Genomic DNA, 16,684 nt, shown 5'->3' on the forward strand with positions numbered 1-16,684 from the left:
TCATACTTCTTTGCCAATTTGGATACTTTTAATTTCCCTTTCTTTCCTTATCATTCTGGCTAAGACTTCCAACAAAATATTGAATAGGAGTGGTAATAAAGGGCATCCTTATCTGGTGTCTGTTCACAAAGGGGATGCTTTCATTTTCTCTCCTTTGAGAGTGATGTTGGCTGTTGGTTTGGTATATATGCTTTTAATTATGTTGAGGACTTTCCCTTCAATTCCTTCTTTCTTCAGTGTTTTAATTAAGAGTAGTTGTTGGATTTTGTCGAATGCGTTTTCTGCATCAATCGATAGTGATCATGTGATTCTTTTCCTTTTTTATTTATATGGTGGATTACATTGATTGTTTTTCTAATATTGAACCATTCTTGCATTCCTGATATGAATCTTCCTTGATCAAGATGTATTATTTTTTGATATGCTGTTGAATTCTATTGGCTAGGATTTTTGTTGAGAATTTTTGCATCTATGTTCATGAAGGATATAATTTTCTTTTCTAATGATTCCCTTACCTGGTTTTGGTATGAAGAAACTGGAAAACAGGTCACTTCATAAAATGTACTGGGGAGTTTTCCATCCTTTTCTATGTTTTGGAATAGTTTTAGTAAAATTGGTGTCAACTCTTCTCTGAATTTTTGGTACAATTCACCGGTAAAGCCATCTGGGCCTAGACTTTTTTGTTGGGAATTTTAAAAATAACCTGATCGATTTCTTTTTTTGTTATAGGTCTGTTCGAGTTTTCTACTTCTCTCGGTATTGGGTTAGGTAGGTTGTATTTTTCCAAAAAGCTATCCATTTCCTCTAAGTTTTTTTAATTTATTGGCATACAACTCTTCATAGTATTCTGTTGCTATCCTTTTTATTTCTGTTGGTTCTGGTGTGATATCACTCACATCATTTCTTATGCCCATTACTTGTGTATTCTCCCTGTTTTCATTTGTAAGATTTGTCAATGGTTTGTCAATTTTATTAATCCTTTCCAAGAACCAGCTTCTTGTCTTATTGATTCGTTCTATTAGTTTTCTATTTTCTAGTTAATTTATTTCTGCTCTAAACTTTCATTTTCTTCTGGTGACTATAGGCTTACTTTGCTGGTCTTTTTCAATTTTTTGGATGAGCTGTTAATACATTGGTTTGGGTTATTCTTTATGGATGTGTGCATTTATTGCTAAAAATTGTCCTCTAAGCACTGCTTTTGCTGTTTCACAAAGGTTTTAGTTTGTTGTGTTTTCATTCTCACATACTTCCTGAAATTTTTAATTTTCATTTTTTATTTGTGCTATAACCCAGTGGCTTTTAAACAGGATGTTATTAAGTTTACATGTATTTGATTTTGTTTCCTTGCTCTTCATATTGTTCATTTCTAATTTTATGGCATTGTGATGTGAGAAACTATCTGTATTTTTTAATGTTTTTAAATGTATAAACACTTGCTTTGTGGTCTAACATATGATCTATTCTAGAGAAAGCTCTATGTGCACAGGTAAAGAGTGTGGGTCTATTATTGGGTTGAGCACTATGAGGTGTTGTTTAGTTCTTCTGTGTCTTTGTTGAGTTGTTTTCTGATTGTTCTGTCCTTTTTTGACAGTGGTGTATTAACATTTCCTATTATTTTAAAGTAATCTATTTCTTTCTTCAATTTTATTAGAGTTTTATTTACATATTTTAAGGTTCTTTCATTGGGAGGATAGGCATTTTTTATTGTTATGTCCTCTTATTCAACTGACATTTTAATCATGAGATAATGTCCTTCCTTGTGGCTCTTATACTGGGTTTTGCCTTAAGGTCTATTTTATCATAGATTAATATTTCCATACTGCTCATTTTTTATTGCCATTAGATGGATAAATACTTTTCCATCCTTTTATTTTTCATCGATTTTTGTCTTTGGTGTAAAGTGTGTCTCTTGTAGACAACATATTGAAGGATCCTGTTTTCTTATCCATTCTGCTATTCTGTCTCTTGACTAGTGTGTTTAATCCATTGATGTTCAGCCTAATTAGTGATAGGTATGAATTAATTGCAGTCATTTTGCTGTGTTGTGGTGTGGTGCTGCTGGCTTCTTTGTTCCACAGTTTTCCCTGTGCTGGGTTCCTTTTAATGTGCTTTTTCTTATCAATTTCTTCATAGTTTTAAGGTTTACAAAATCTTCATGGATTTTCCTTTTCTTGATATAATGTGAAGGTGTATTATGTTTCTTTGAGGTTAACCAGTAATTTATTAATTTATTCTCCAAATTTAAAGAGTTCATTTTATCATGAAATCGACTTGACTTTCTTGCTATTTGGTATTCTATAACTATACTTTCCCCTCTTTTGCTGTGCAGTTGTCTTCATTATACATTGAAGTCTTTGATTCCCTATTTTCAGTCTTATAGTTTTGTTTTATTCTGGATCCTTCTATATCTGGATTGAACTCTGGTGGTGCTGCCATTTATGTCAATCTACAGTTGTTATCTGCTATTGTTGTTTTCTCAGTCCAAAGTACTCCCTTTAGTATTTTTTGTAAACTTGGCTTAGATTTTTCAAATTCCTTTAATTTCTGTTAATCTGGAACTGTTCTGATTTTGCTGTCATTTTTGAGGGACAGCTTTGCTGGGTGTATGATTCTTGGTTGGCTGTTGCTTTCTTTCAGAATTTTGTATGTCTCCACATTGCTTTCTTGCCAGCATGGTTTCTGCTGACAAGTCAAAACTTAATCTTATTGGTTTTCCTTTCTTAGTAGAATTTCACTTTTCATGAGCTGCTTTCAGGATTGTTCCTTGTCTGTGATTTTGGAGAGTTTGATTATGATATGTCTTGGCGATTTTCTATTAGGATCTATCCTACTTGGGATTTGTTCAGCTTCTCAAATATTTATCATCTCATCTTTCACAACATAGGAAAATTTTTCTGCCAACAGCTCTTTGTCTAGCTTTTCTGTGGTTTTCTTTGTCTCTTCCTGTTCTGGAAATTCAATCACCTGTAGGTTATTTCTCTTCATGTTGTTCCACGTGAAGCTTAGGCTTTCTTCAGATTTTTTCATTCTTATCTCTGATTGTTCTTCTATCTTACTAGTATTGATTTGTTATCAAGCTCACTAATCCTGGCTTATATTGTATCAATTCTACTCCTTTGCCCTTTCAGTGTATTGTCCATTTTTGATATGTTAGTATTGATCTTCTGCATTTCTGGTTGCATGTTTTAAATTGTTTCCAGTGCTGTTTCTATTTTGTTTGGTTGTTCCTATAGCACTTTTCTGAATTTTTCCTTGGTTTCCTCGGCATTTCTGTGAAACATTTGGATGTACCTTAATATTATTCCTCTGAATTCTTTTTCAGGTAATTTCAGTGACTCTTCTTCCTCAAAAGCATTTTCTAGCTCTGTCTCTTGGTCATTTGTGTGAACAGAAAATTTGTGTGAACAGAAAATTTCTGCTGCTTTCAATGCATTGTGGTGCTGTTGTATTTGTATTAAGTTAATGAACGTATGTTGGTGTATTCTTAGGCACTCACCAGTTGCCCCCTGGTGCATGTGATCAGGAGATGAGCTTCTCTGTTCACTGATTGTACAGTTCAATTCAGAATGGATTTATTAAATTCTGGTTGAAGTTGCTCCTCTGCTGTATGGCAGCTGGTATTGGTTCTTGTCATTCGTGGGGTTGTAGAGGGTATGGATGTGGCTTGACTGTATGGCCTCTGTTGCTGCCTCCTGTCATGTGATGTAAGAAAAAGGAAAATAAACAAACAAACAGAAACAGCCCACACAACAAAAAATTGTAAGTCAATGACTTTCTCTTCACTATTAAATTATATGCCGTACCACCTACAGACCTCTTGAATTCACAGCCCCCTGAGAATGTTCAAAATGGCCATACTGTATCCAGTGGGCCCACACAGATCACCCACCTTCTTTCCTTATTTTTTTCCCCACTTTTTTCTCTTCCCTACGTATCCATTCAACCCCTTTCTTAGTGAGAGCCAGCCCAGAACTAGCCCATGTTGACTTTGCAGATTTGGACCAAAGCCTGTCCCAGTGGCTTATTGTATATAGCTCCTTCCCAGGGATCACAACCTTCTCGTGGCTCCTGCTGCCTGGAAAGTAGGTTCTACTAGTTCCAACTCATAGTAACCTTGTCAGAAAAAAACCCAGTTGGGAAAAAAATCAAATAAAATTGCACATTTTCTCTCCACAATCCACAGGTAGGTTTCTGCATCATGGATATGGTTTCTCATCTCTAAAGTCATTCACTTCCTTTCTTGCCATGTCTATTCAACTTTTTCTCCCAGTAAGCACTCAACCCCACTCCTTCCTCTGGAACTCAGAGTTCCAGGACCATCCTCTGTATCTGTTTTATCTGGTTGTCCATATCCTCGCTGCAGCAAGCCTGCACAGCCTTTTTGCCTAGGCCACCATATTTCCCCAATCTTGTATCAAATAACCCAATTTATAAGTTAGCAAAGTATTTTAATAGACACTTATACAAATTAAACATATCAATAGTCAATAAGCAAATGAAAAAATGTTCAGCATCACTAGTCAATGTTGTTTTTAAGCATCGTCAAGTCCATTCCAATTCATAGCGACCCTATATAGAGTTTCCAAGGTACGTTTGAACCACTGATCTTGTGATTCAAGCTGACCTTGCAGTCCAGTGCTTTATCCCACACTACCATACCAGGACTTTTGAGAAACAAAAATCAAAACCACAATGAGATAGTACTTCATAGTTACCTTGTCTTTTTTGTTCTTATGTGCTATTCAGTCAGTTGTGACTCATAGCAACACTCTGCACAACAGAAAAAGCACTGCCCCATCCTGAGACATCCTCACAATTGTTTTGTTTGAGTTCATTGCTACTGCCACTCTGTCAATCCATCAGGCTAGGGGTCTTCTTCTTTTTCACTTACCTGCCACTTTTATAGTATGAACCCTTCTTCAAAGATTAGTACCTTCTGATGTATGTCCAAATTTTAAAAGATGAAATATTGCCACCCTCACTTCTATGAAGTATTCTGGCTTTACTCCTCCTAAAACAGACTGATATCTGAGAATATGCTTTGTAGTATTTTGATTTTGGCAAGTTTATTGAGTCATGTTTTCTGGAGAATGTTCCGTGTACAGTGGGAAAGAATGTGTACCATGAGTGCTCTTTATGTCTATCAGATCAAGTATTGTTTAGTTCTTCCAAGTCTTTGCTGAGTTTCTCATTATTCTCTCCATCAAAAGTGATGTATTAAAGTCTCCTGCTATTATTGTGAAATCCTAGTGTGGTTCTGTAGGATAAACATAACCAAAAGTTTGGTAGTCGAATCCACCAACAGCTCCACTTAAACCCTGTACAAGGTTACTATGAGTTGGAACTGAATCAATGGCACTTAATAGCAACTATTATTATAGACTGTGTATTCCTTCCATCTTCTTTTGATGCTTTCTGCATCATTCAGTAACTTGGCCAGAGAATCCTTCAATAATGAAAGTCAAGGTTTGAATTTTTTCTTCAGTTCCCCCAGCTTGAGAAATGCTGGGCGTGTTCTTCCTTTTTGGTTTTCTGATTCCAGATCTTTGTACATTTTGTTGCAATATCTACTTGAGCTGATCTTTCTGTTCAGCTCTTGTACCTCCTCATTTCTTCCATTTGCTTTAGCATCTCCATGCTGGAGAGCAAGCTTCAGTGTCTCTTCTGACTTCCATTTTGACCTTTTCCTTCTTTCTTGTCTGCTTAATGACTTTTTGCTTTCTTCATGTATGATGTTCTTGATGTCATCCCACAACTCTATGCTGAGCAAATAATCCGATAAGCCGAGTTATATGAAGAAGAACGTGACATAAGGATTGGAGGAAGACTCATTAACAACCTGAGATATGCAGATAATACAACCTTGCTTGCTGAAAGTGAAGAGGACTTGAAACATTTACTGATGAAGATCAAAGAGTACAGTCTTCGGTATGAATTACATCTCAATGTAAAGAAAACAAAAAGCCTCACCATTGGACCAATAAACAACATTCTTATCAATGGAGAAAAGATTGAAGTTGTCAAGGACTTAATTCTTCTTGGATCATGTATCAACACTCATGGAAACAGTAGTCAAGAAATCAAACGACATATTGCATTAGGCAAATCTGCTGCACAAGACCTTTTTAAAGTGTTGTAGAGCAAAGATGTCAGCTTGAGGACTTAGGTGCACCTGACCCAAGCCATGGTATTTTCAATAACCTTATATGCATGCGAAAGCTGGACAGTGAATAAGGAAGACCGTAGAAGAATTGATGCTTTTGAGTTATGGTGTTGGAGAAGAATATTGAAAGTTCCATGGGCTGCCAAAAGAACCAATAGATTCATTTTGGAAGAAGTGCAGCCAGAGTGCTCCTTGGAGGACAGGATGGCCAAACTCCATCTCTCATAATTCAGACATATTGTCAGGAAGGACCAGTTGCTGGAGAAGGATATCATGTTTGGTAGAGTGAAGGTTCAGAGAAAAAGAGGAAGACCCCCAACGAAATAGATTGGCATAGTGGCAGCATCAGTGGACTCAAGCATGGCAACAATAGTGAGGTTAGCCCAGGATTGGGCAGTGTTTCATTCTGTTATGCATAAGGTCGCTATGAGTCAGTACTGACTCGATGGCACCTAACAACAACAACAACAATTATTGTAGAGTTGTCTATTACTCGTTTCCATTCTTTTAGATTTTGATTTATGTATTTTGAAGTTCTTTCATTGGATGTATAGATATTTATTATGGCTGTGTCCTATCCTTTTTCTTATGCTAATTTTTTCCTTTAACTCTATTTTATCAGAAATTAATATTGTCACTTTTTTTAGATTGCCATTTATTGTTATTCTTAGATGCTGCCGAGTCAGTTCCAGCTCATAGGTACAGTGTGTACAACAGAATGAAACACTGCCTGACCCTTCAACATCTTCACAATCACTGTTACACTTGAGCTCATTGCTTCTGCCACTGTGCAAATTTACTATTTGGGGGTCTTACTCTTTTTCACTTATCCTTCACCTTACCAAGCATGAGGTCCTTCTCCAAGGATAATAATATGTCCAAAATCTGAGATACAAAGTCTCACCATTCTGGCTTCTAAGGAGCATTCTGTCTGTCCTTCCAAGACAGATTTGCTTGTTCTTCTGGTAGTTTATAGTACTTTTAATATTCTCCTCCAACACCATGATTCAAATGCATTGAATCTGTGGTCTTCCTTATTCACTGTCCAATTTTCACATGCATATGAGACAATTGAATATATTTCCTTTTTTTTTTTCCCTTACATTTAAAACCTTAAAGAGGTCTTGTACAGAAGATTTGCCTAATCCAATATGTCATTTGATTTATTCATGGCTGCTTAATGATCATTGATTATAGATCCAAGCAAAATGAAGTCTTTGGTCCAGTTACGAGGCTCTTTATTTTCTTTAAATTGAGGTGCAATACATATTGCTATAATCTTTCATCTTCATCAGTAAGTATTTTAAGTCCTCCTTGCTTCCAGCAAGCAAGGCTGTATCATCTGCATATTGTAAGTTGTTAATGAGTAATATTAATGATACTGTCTGATGATTTCCATATTTTATTGGTTTACTGCTCTTTGGAATAGGCAGAAATATGGTTTTCTTCCAATTGGTTGGCCAAGTAGCTGTCTTCCAACTTTCTTGAAATAGATTAATGGGTGCCTCCAGTGCTGCATTGGTTTACCTTGGATATTTCTATATTTGGGTTGACTTCTGGGTTGTGTTGTAATGTATGTTTATCTCAAATTGTTGTCTGTCATTGTTGATTCCCTTTCAGAAGAATTCCTTTTAGTATTGCTAGTCAAATTGATCAAATTCATTCATTTCTGCTTATTTGCAAATATCTTAATTTTTTTGAAGTCATATTGGAGGGACAATTTTGCTGTGTATAAAGTTCTTGGTTAGCTTTTTCCTTTCTTCTTACTTTCTTTCTTTCAGAGCTTTGTATGCCATTCCATTGCCTTCTTCCTTGCATAGTTTCCGCTGAGAAATCAGAGTTTAGTCTTGTTGGTTCTTCTTTGTAAGTAACTTTTCACTTTTTCTGATTTGCTTTCAGGATTCTTTGATTTTGAAAAGTTTGATTATAGTATGTCATGGTGATTTTCTTTTATGTTCTATCCTGTTTGAGATTCATTCAGTATCTTCTCATCTTTACTGTATTTGGGAAATTTTTTTCCAACAGCTCTTTAACAATTTTCTCTGTGGATTTTTTGTTTTGTTTTTGTCTTCCTGTTCTAGAATTTCAATCACCTGTAAGTTATTCCTCTTGCTTATGTCCCATATAGTTCTTAAGCTTTCTTCATTTTTTGTTTTTATTCTTTTTTTCTGATTGTCTCTCTACCAAATTATTATTGAGAGATTTGTCTTCAATCTCACTAATTCAATTTTCCAATGATTCAATGTATTCCTTTGCCCTTCCAATGCATTATCTGTTTCTGAAATCTTAGAATTAATCTTCTGGATTTCTACTTGAAATTTTTGTATGGTTTCTAATTTTTCAGTTATCAGTTAGTTCTTGTAGTGTTTTCCTGAATTCTTCTAGTTTTGTCTATGTTTTCCTTGATTTTGTCTACAGCTTTTCCAATTTTATCTTGAATCATTGCAAGTCCCTAAACATCATTATTTTTAAATTCCTCATCAGTTAGTGACAATGATATTTCTTCCTGTTTTCTGGCTCTGTATTTAGATCACTTGTTTGAGCCACTCTGTTTTGTTTCTTGTGTGAACTGAAAATGTCTGCTGTATCTGAGACATTGTGGTGGTGGTAGTGTATTTGTACCTCATTGGTGATTGTATTTTGGTGTGTTCTTTAGCACTCCACACCTGTCTGTTGGTGGGTATGATAGAGAAATGGAGAATGTGTACAATTCTCTGTCTGCTATTCATGTAGTGCACTTTAGGATGGGTGTGGCTGTTGTTGGCCACTGTCTAACATTGATCAGGTTGTACAAGAGTGGATAGTGACCCTCACCAAGTGAGTGGGGCTTCAGGAGGTTCAATATTGGCTGAGTCATGTGGGCAGAGTTGCTTTCTGGTCTCTAATTACTGGTACTTGCACTTGTGCTGTCCTGGGCAAGTGGAGTGGGTTATCAGTTTGATGTCCTGATCAAATGCTTCTTGAAAAAAGTTCAGAATTGCAGAATTGTGAAAGGTCAGCTGACAAATTACTTATTCCATTTATCTCCTCTCTTACCACTTTTGCTCAAGTTCTTATCCTGGTCAATATTTAATCTACTTTTCTATTCTTTCCTCTGAAACTCTCGTTTCTAGGATTCTCATCTGTATCTGTTTAATTTTCCCTCTTGTGTCTTCTTTGTAAAGTTTCTGAGTAGTATGTCTGCCTAGTCTGCCATCTCACAACAGGAAAATTAATATGTCAAATGAATATGTCAAACCACATCATATGGACAAATCTCACAAGTACAGTTTTGAAGGAAAAGATCCAGATACAAAATATCTGTTCAACACATAAAATTTTCAAACTATATACTAGTAGAACTATTTTAAGAAGGAAAAAAAAGTTACTATCATAAAAGTCAGAATTACCCCTAATATGTGTGATAGAGAATGGCTGTGGTGAGGGGGTTATATGTGTCTTTATAGGGTACTAGAAGTGTTCTGATTCTTGACCTGACTGGTGATTGCATTGGTCATGTAGTGCACTTCAGAATAGGTTTGGCTGTTGTTGGCTGAATAACATTTTTCTGAGCATACACCCACATCATACTGTATTGTTAGTTGCCTTCAAGACAGCTTTGTCTCATGGTGACCTGATTTACAGCATAACAAAATGTTGCCCAGTCCTGTGCTATCTCCATGATCATTGCTGTGGCCTCCAACCTAGAGGCTTATCTTCTAGTCCTACACTGGGCAGTGTTCTGTTGTAATCTATAGAGTTTCCATTTGCTGATTTTCAGAAGTAGATTTTTAAGCCTTTTTTCATAGTCTACCTTAATCTGAAACCTTCCTTGAAGCCTGTCTATCATAGGTGACCTTGCTGGTATTTGAAAACTTGCAACATCCTAGTAACAGGCAACCTACCACAGTAAGACAAACTGACTATGACAGACAAGTGGTGAACACATATTATGCATATACATATTATATTTCACCATAAAAAAGCTAAAAAACAAAACTTTTATTTCTTTGGCACAAGATGTTGGGAAAGTAACTTGATTTTATACTATGGATAATGTTAAGAATTATAAACTCACAATTTGGGGGGAATATTTGTGTGCAAGCTTCTCACCTCAGGCACCCTATGATGGCTTATATTTTTATAGAACATATAAAATTATCTGAGAGCTCTGTCTCCCCATCCTAAAGGTGCTTGTTTCTATTGTCCTTCCTCTGCTGTCCTACCAACCTCAGTCACCTGTGTCACAACCCACAGCGAGCTTCTGGCAAACTTCTAGCTTTCTGGAATGAAAGTGTCCTTGATTGCACTGATGTTAAGCAGCTCTCATACAATCAGACTAGTTTGTGTCTTGACTGGTGACTGTACAGCAACTATTACCAGTACTCCCACTAATCAAGCTAAGGTGTTAATGTCTGGTGACAAACTAAATTTGTTTTACCGGCATTTCAGTTGGTAAGAGCATTTTCCAAAGTGTACCCTGGAATTTCTGTCCCAAACTGCCCCCACACACACATATACCCAAAAAGAGGGGCCTGTGATAGTATAGGAGTCCTGGTGTGGACTGTTAAAAAGAAGCTCTGGTAGAATAGAGGTTATGAATCTGGCTGCTAACTTCAAGGTCAGCAATTCAAAACTACCAGCTGTTCTGCAGGAGAAAGATGAGGCTTTCTGCTCCTGTAAAGATTTATAGCCTCAGAAACCCTGTACAGGGTCGCTCTGAATCAGAACTGAGTCCATGGCAAATAACAACAACAAGGTCAGGAGTCCTGGTGTGGCACTGTGGGCTAATGAGTCAGACTGCAAAGTCATTTGAACTGCAAGGTCAATGGTTCAAGTTTATCAGCTGTTCCTTGGAAACCCTATACAGGGTTGCTATGGGTTGGAATCGACTCAATGGCACTTAACAGCAACAAGAAGTGGTAAAATAATTTTAGAAAACTGCTTATTGCATTCCCCTTCCTGGAAATTCACAATGCACATAAACATTCAATATTTAAGTTCTGTAGCAATAAAACATGGGGGGGGGGGGGTTTGTTTGCTTGCTTTTGTATTTTTTACAAAATTTCCCCAGGAGCATTTGACATACAATTATCAGTGCACTGCAGAATGATGGTAATATAGAACTCCCTTTGGGAAACACTCACCTTACTCAAAGAGAGGAAGCGTTAGTGTTTTAGGTTTCTTAATTGACTGGGCTTTGCTAGCTAGTTATTCAATAATATTATCTAAATAATGATAATTTTATCTCTTAGTTTCCATTATTTAAGTCAGGGTAGGGTCAAGAGAGATAGGCAGAGGGATTATCTAGCGAGGTACTTAGGCTTTTTCTTAGATATAATCACCATTTTGTCTTCCTCCTTCTACTCATCTGTCCTTTCCAGGCCCCTCTTCTGCTTCCTTTTCAACTTTTGGTTCAGGAAACACTGAAGTTTGCACAGTCTGCATAATTGTGGAACTTCCTCTTTCACATGAAGTCCTAGGCTTTCAAATTACAATTCTGAAGTAAATCAACAGCTAAGAATAGTCCCCAATATGGCAGAAAGTCTCTGAGTCTGCCTGACCCTCCATACACAATCCTGCACACGGGAAGATAAAGAAACCAAGAAACCCACACAGGTGATAATCCCACAGCTCCTGCCCTTTTGCTGTTGCTGCATGTATGTGTGTGTGTGTGTGTGTGTGTGTGAATATGAACCAACACAAAAACACTACAATTTAGTATATGTGAGTTTGTGTGGTGTTTAATCCACATCATTAAATCTAATAATTATGTGACTTGCTTTTTTTGTTGCTATATTTTGAAGAACATCCAGTTAATACAGATAGAGTTAGTGCATTCATTTTAGCTTCTGTCTACTGTACCATTGTATGAACAAACCATTACTTACTTATCTTCTCTTCTATTGACAGACGCTTAGGCTGTCTTTAATTTTTAGCTGTTAGAAACAAAGCTGCACTCTTTTCTCCTGGTTACTGGTGTGAGCTGTAAGGCATTTGTGAGTGTGCCAAAATCCTTAGAACCACGGTGTTCCTTTCTCTTGCTCCTGTTAACATCCTTCAAGGCTGAAGCTGATGAAGAGAGAGCATAGACAGCTCATCTATATTATTTTATTGCTGCCATTGCTACTGGATGGAAACTTGATAATGAGCACTTTAGGACACAATGGCATAGACAAGATTATTTTTAGCAGCAGATGAGCTTCCTCTCTTATGGTAACAAATGATGGTGCAACTGTTCTAAAAATAAAAGCATTGGTATTGACAACCCAGCAACTGAAGTTTTAGTTGATGTGTCAAGAATTTGGGCAATGAAACAATATACGATAGGATGAACGTAAAGCTAATGTTCTCCCATGTAAACTATCACATAATTCACAATAAAACATTTTTTTAAAAAAGATGATGAAGTTGGTGATGGCACTACCTCTGCAGTTTTAGCAGCAGAATTACTAAGGGAAGCAGAAATTTTAATTGCAAAAAGGATTCAAGACCATTGTCAGAGGGTTGGAGAGCAGTCACAGAGGCAGCAAGAGAGTTCTGCAGTTAATCATGGTTCTGATTAAATTAAATTCCATCAATATGTAATGAACATTGCAGAATCAACATTATTCATCACAAAGATCACTTAATTAAGTTAGTTGTAGAATCTGTACTCAGACTGAAAGGCTCTGGTAATCTGAAGGCAACTCACGTCATCAAGAAGGCAGATTAGGAGGCAGATTTAGATGAGGGCTATCTGTTTAAAAAAAAAAAAAAGGAGCAAATCAACCAAAACTAATTGAAATCCTAAAATTCTTATTGCAAATATCCACTGGAATGTATAGGAACAAAATAAAAATATTTGGTTTCAGGGTGAGAACTGACTCTACAGCAAAAGTTGCAGAAATAGAATATGCAGAAAAGGGAAAAAATGGAGAAGAAAGTTGAATGCATTCTTTTTTTTTAAGTTTTTATTGTGATTTGAGTGATGGTTTACATGGGAGAACATCGGTTTTACACTCATTGTTTCATTGCAATTACAATCTCCTCCATCTCCTCCATACATCATCATTCAACAGTATTGGCTTCTATGCCCTGTTTTTGTTTTTTCATATGTACACAAAAACACTCAGGAATATGCAATCAAACAACCAAAGGGTACATTCTGCCTGCCTGCCTCCTGGCCACCAGCACACAGCCTTTCTCTTTCCATGAGTCTAGAGTCCTCAGCTGCTCTCATTTTCCATGTCCTCATTTCTGCCTCCATCTCTGGTGTGACTGCTTCTCTGAATAGGGTCCCACATTTCACTCGTAATCTTCTCCCTTGATGGTCCTGGGGTCCTCTAGTCCTGGACTGTAAGATTAACTACTCCCCCACTTTTTGTTACAAAACCTCTATCTTTACTGTTGTGGCAGTCACAATTAGTCATGGTAACAATTACTCACTATTGAATCATAAGAATCTTATCCCTATCTCTTTTTATCAGACCGGTCTAGACAGAATGAAAACTATTCAGTGGGGATTCTACTTTCCCCTGCACACTCTGAAACTAAACCCTCTCTTGAAAACTTGTAAGCCAGTCACTTTGTGCCTTTATTGCCCCCTCATTTTAGGTAGCCAATGTCTAAATTGTCCATCCCTATCAACCTTGTATACAGTAGGGATAGGATTGATACTTGACGTAAAGACTCCTTCCCTCTCAGTTGGTATTTTGAACTAGTACATCCATAAGTATAGGTCAAGTTCATCAAATTGTTTCCTTTATCAAAAATTGTTTGTTTTTTTAAAAATCTTCCTCTAATTGAGTTCTGATCATCAAACCATCGAAGCTAGATCAAATGGGTATTATATACACCTTTGAGCATTCTTGTGCATCTTCTCTCACTTCATGTCAGCTGTTCACTTCTCTCTCAGCTCTAACCCACTGTGGCTATGTCCCTGTCCATGGACTCAGGAGTTCCCAGGTCTCACCACACTTCCAACCAACCAGCCCCTCCTCTTCTCTCTGTCATCTCCAGGTCAATGGAAGTCTATGGAACATGGTCGAATTCAGCCCGTTTCTTCATTACTGCCTTTCTCCCTCTTCCACTCACCAGCAGACCAGTGTGGTCATCAGCAAGCTTACATGCTTGCTCATGTGTTCCCTTTGAGTTTCAGTCTTGGAGGGGGGTTGAATGCATTCTTAAGTATGGAATCAATTGCTTAATTAACAGGCACTTAATTTATAATTACCCAAAACAGCTCTTTAGTGCTTCTGTTGTCATGGCTATTGAGCATGCAGATTTTGCAGGTGTGGAACATCTAGCACTTGTAACAGGTGGTGAAATTGTTTCACTTGAATTAGTGAAACTTGGATGTTGCAAACTTAATTGAGGAAGTCATTATCAGAGAAGATAAACTCTTGGCGAGGCTTGCACCATTGTTCTGTGTGGTGCCACTCAACAAATCTTAAATGAACCTGAAAGATCTCTTTATGATGCTCTTTGTGTTCTGGTCCAAAGTATAAAGGATTCTAGAACAAATAGTGGAACACCTGGAAAAGAAGCTTCTGCAATGGAGTCTTATGCTAAAGCCCTGGGAATGTTGCCACCCATCATAGCTGACAGTGCAGGTCTAGTGGCACAACTATGAGTTGCCCACAGGGAATGGCTGGAATGAATATAAAGGAAGGTACAGTTGGAGATATGTCAATATTAGATATATCAGAGAGTTTCCAGTGAGCACCAAGTTCTTTTGATTGCAGCTAAGCTTTAGGGGGGATTCCATATGTGGGTAACATTATCAAAGCAGCACCAATGAAATGTGATCAGGAGATCACCACCCCTGTTAATAAGTATTCCCATGCTATTGACTTCTGGACCAGTTTAAAGTAAAGCTGTGTTTTGAAAGAGTTCAACTTCCTTTTTTAAAAAATTTAACTTTCTATTGTGACTTGAGTGAAAGTTTGCATAGATCATCAGTTTTACATTCAACAAATCATTAACTTTGTTTCATCTTAATGATTGTAATCCCCTCCATGCAACAGTTATCCCACTTCCTCTTTGCGGGTCCTATTTCCATTCCGCCCTCCTTCCCATACCTTTTTAACTTTGTCCTTAAGTAAATGTTGTCCTTTTGATCTTAAATGATTGACCATTCCATGGTGAGCATACTTTACTAATGTTGTTGTCCCCCAAAAGTGTTCAGTCTCTTAAAGAAGACTGTTGAATTAAAGTAATCACTTATTGTTACATCCTTAAATTTGGATATTTAGATGACCTTCTATTTAACATTGCTGTTGTTATTGTTAAATGCCATCGAGTCGGTTCTGGCCCATAGCGACCCTGTACAGGGTTTCCAAGGCTGTAAATCTTTAAGGGAGCAGAAAACCTCATTTTTCTCCCACAGAGCGGCTGGTAGTTTCGAACTGCTGACCTTGCGGTTCGCAGCCCGATTCGTAACCACTACGCTACCAGAGCTCCTTACATGAGTCTAATTTATTAGCCAGAAGAAAGATGAGACTTTCTACTCTCACAAAGATTTACAGCCTTGGAAATCGTATACAGGGTTGCTATGAGTCGGAACCAACAAAGGCACTTCATTTTCCATAAAATCTAGTTGATTTAAATGTCATTTCTATACTGTGCATTTAAATAAAAATTTGAAAAAAGTCAACTGCAATTATCTTTCTCATACGTCTCTGGTGCCCTCATTAAAGAGCTTCTCTGGGAATCTTCCTAAAAGTAGACTTGCAGAGACACAGGCAAAATGCACTTTAAGTTAACGAATTTGCTTACCAAAAGGCTTCTGCTATTGAGAGTTTCTATGTCCTTACTTCACCAATGTATTTTGCATCTTGACACATTCTGATTCTTATCAACCTGATAAGTGAAATAGTATCTCGTTGTTTTCCTCTTACTTTGTTTTTAAATTACTACATTTTTTTTTAACCTTATTTAAATGTACTATAGCCCTGTTCCCCACACATCCTGTGGTCACCTGTGTGTTGCTGGGATGCTGGAAGTTGGACCACTAGTGTTTCAAATCCCAGCAGACTCACCTACCGTGCACAGGATTCAGGAGAGCTTCCAGACTAATAATAGACTAAGAAGAAGAACTAAACAGCCCACTTCTGAGGGGTTAGCCCCTGTAAACCTTATGAACAGCAGTGAAATGTTGTCTAACATAGTGAGGACAGGTGCGCTCCTCAAGTTGGAAGGTACTCAAAATATGACTGAGGAAGAGTTGCCTCTTCAAAGTAGTGTTGACTTTAATGATGTAGATGGAGCAAAGCTTTCAGGACCTTCATTTGCTGATGGGGCACAAATCAAAATGAGAAGAAACAGCTGCAAATATTCATTAATAATCGGAACCTGGAATTATGAACCATGAATCTAGGAAAATTGGAAGTCACCAAAAATCAAACTCTCTAAAACCAAAAACAAGGAAATAATTCTGAGAGCAGCTAAGGAAAAACAAAAAGTTACCTATAAAGGAGAACCAATTGGTTCTTATTGGTTCTCCCTTATAGGTAACTTTTTCTGTTTTCAGCAGAAGCCATGCAAGCAAGAAAGCAATAG

The 16,684-nt window shown here is 37.2% G+C and overlaps 1 protein-coding gene and 1 pseudogene across 3 annotated transcripts in view; both read left to right on the forward strand.

The window, feature by feature from the left end:
- Nucleotides 1-16,684, forward strand: part of ALOX5 (arachidonate 5-lipoxygenase) — an 81,108-nt gene that overhangs the window by 24,031 nt on the left and 40,393 nt on the right. The window lies entirely within an intron of this gene.
- LOC102823786 lies at nucleotides 10,163-14,756 on the forward strand (annotated as a pseudogene).

This window comes from Chrysochloris asiatica, unplaced genomic scaffold (genome assembly GCF_000296735.1).
Source record: "Chrysochloris asiatica unplaced genomic scaffold, ChrAsi1.0 scaffold00020, whole genome shotgun sequence".
In the NCBI taxonomy this organism is placed as follows: Eukaryota; Metazoa; Chordata; class Mammalia; order Afrosoricida; family Chrysochloridae; genus Chrysochloris; species Chrysochloris asiatica.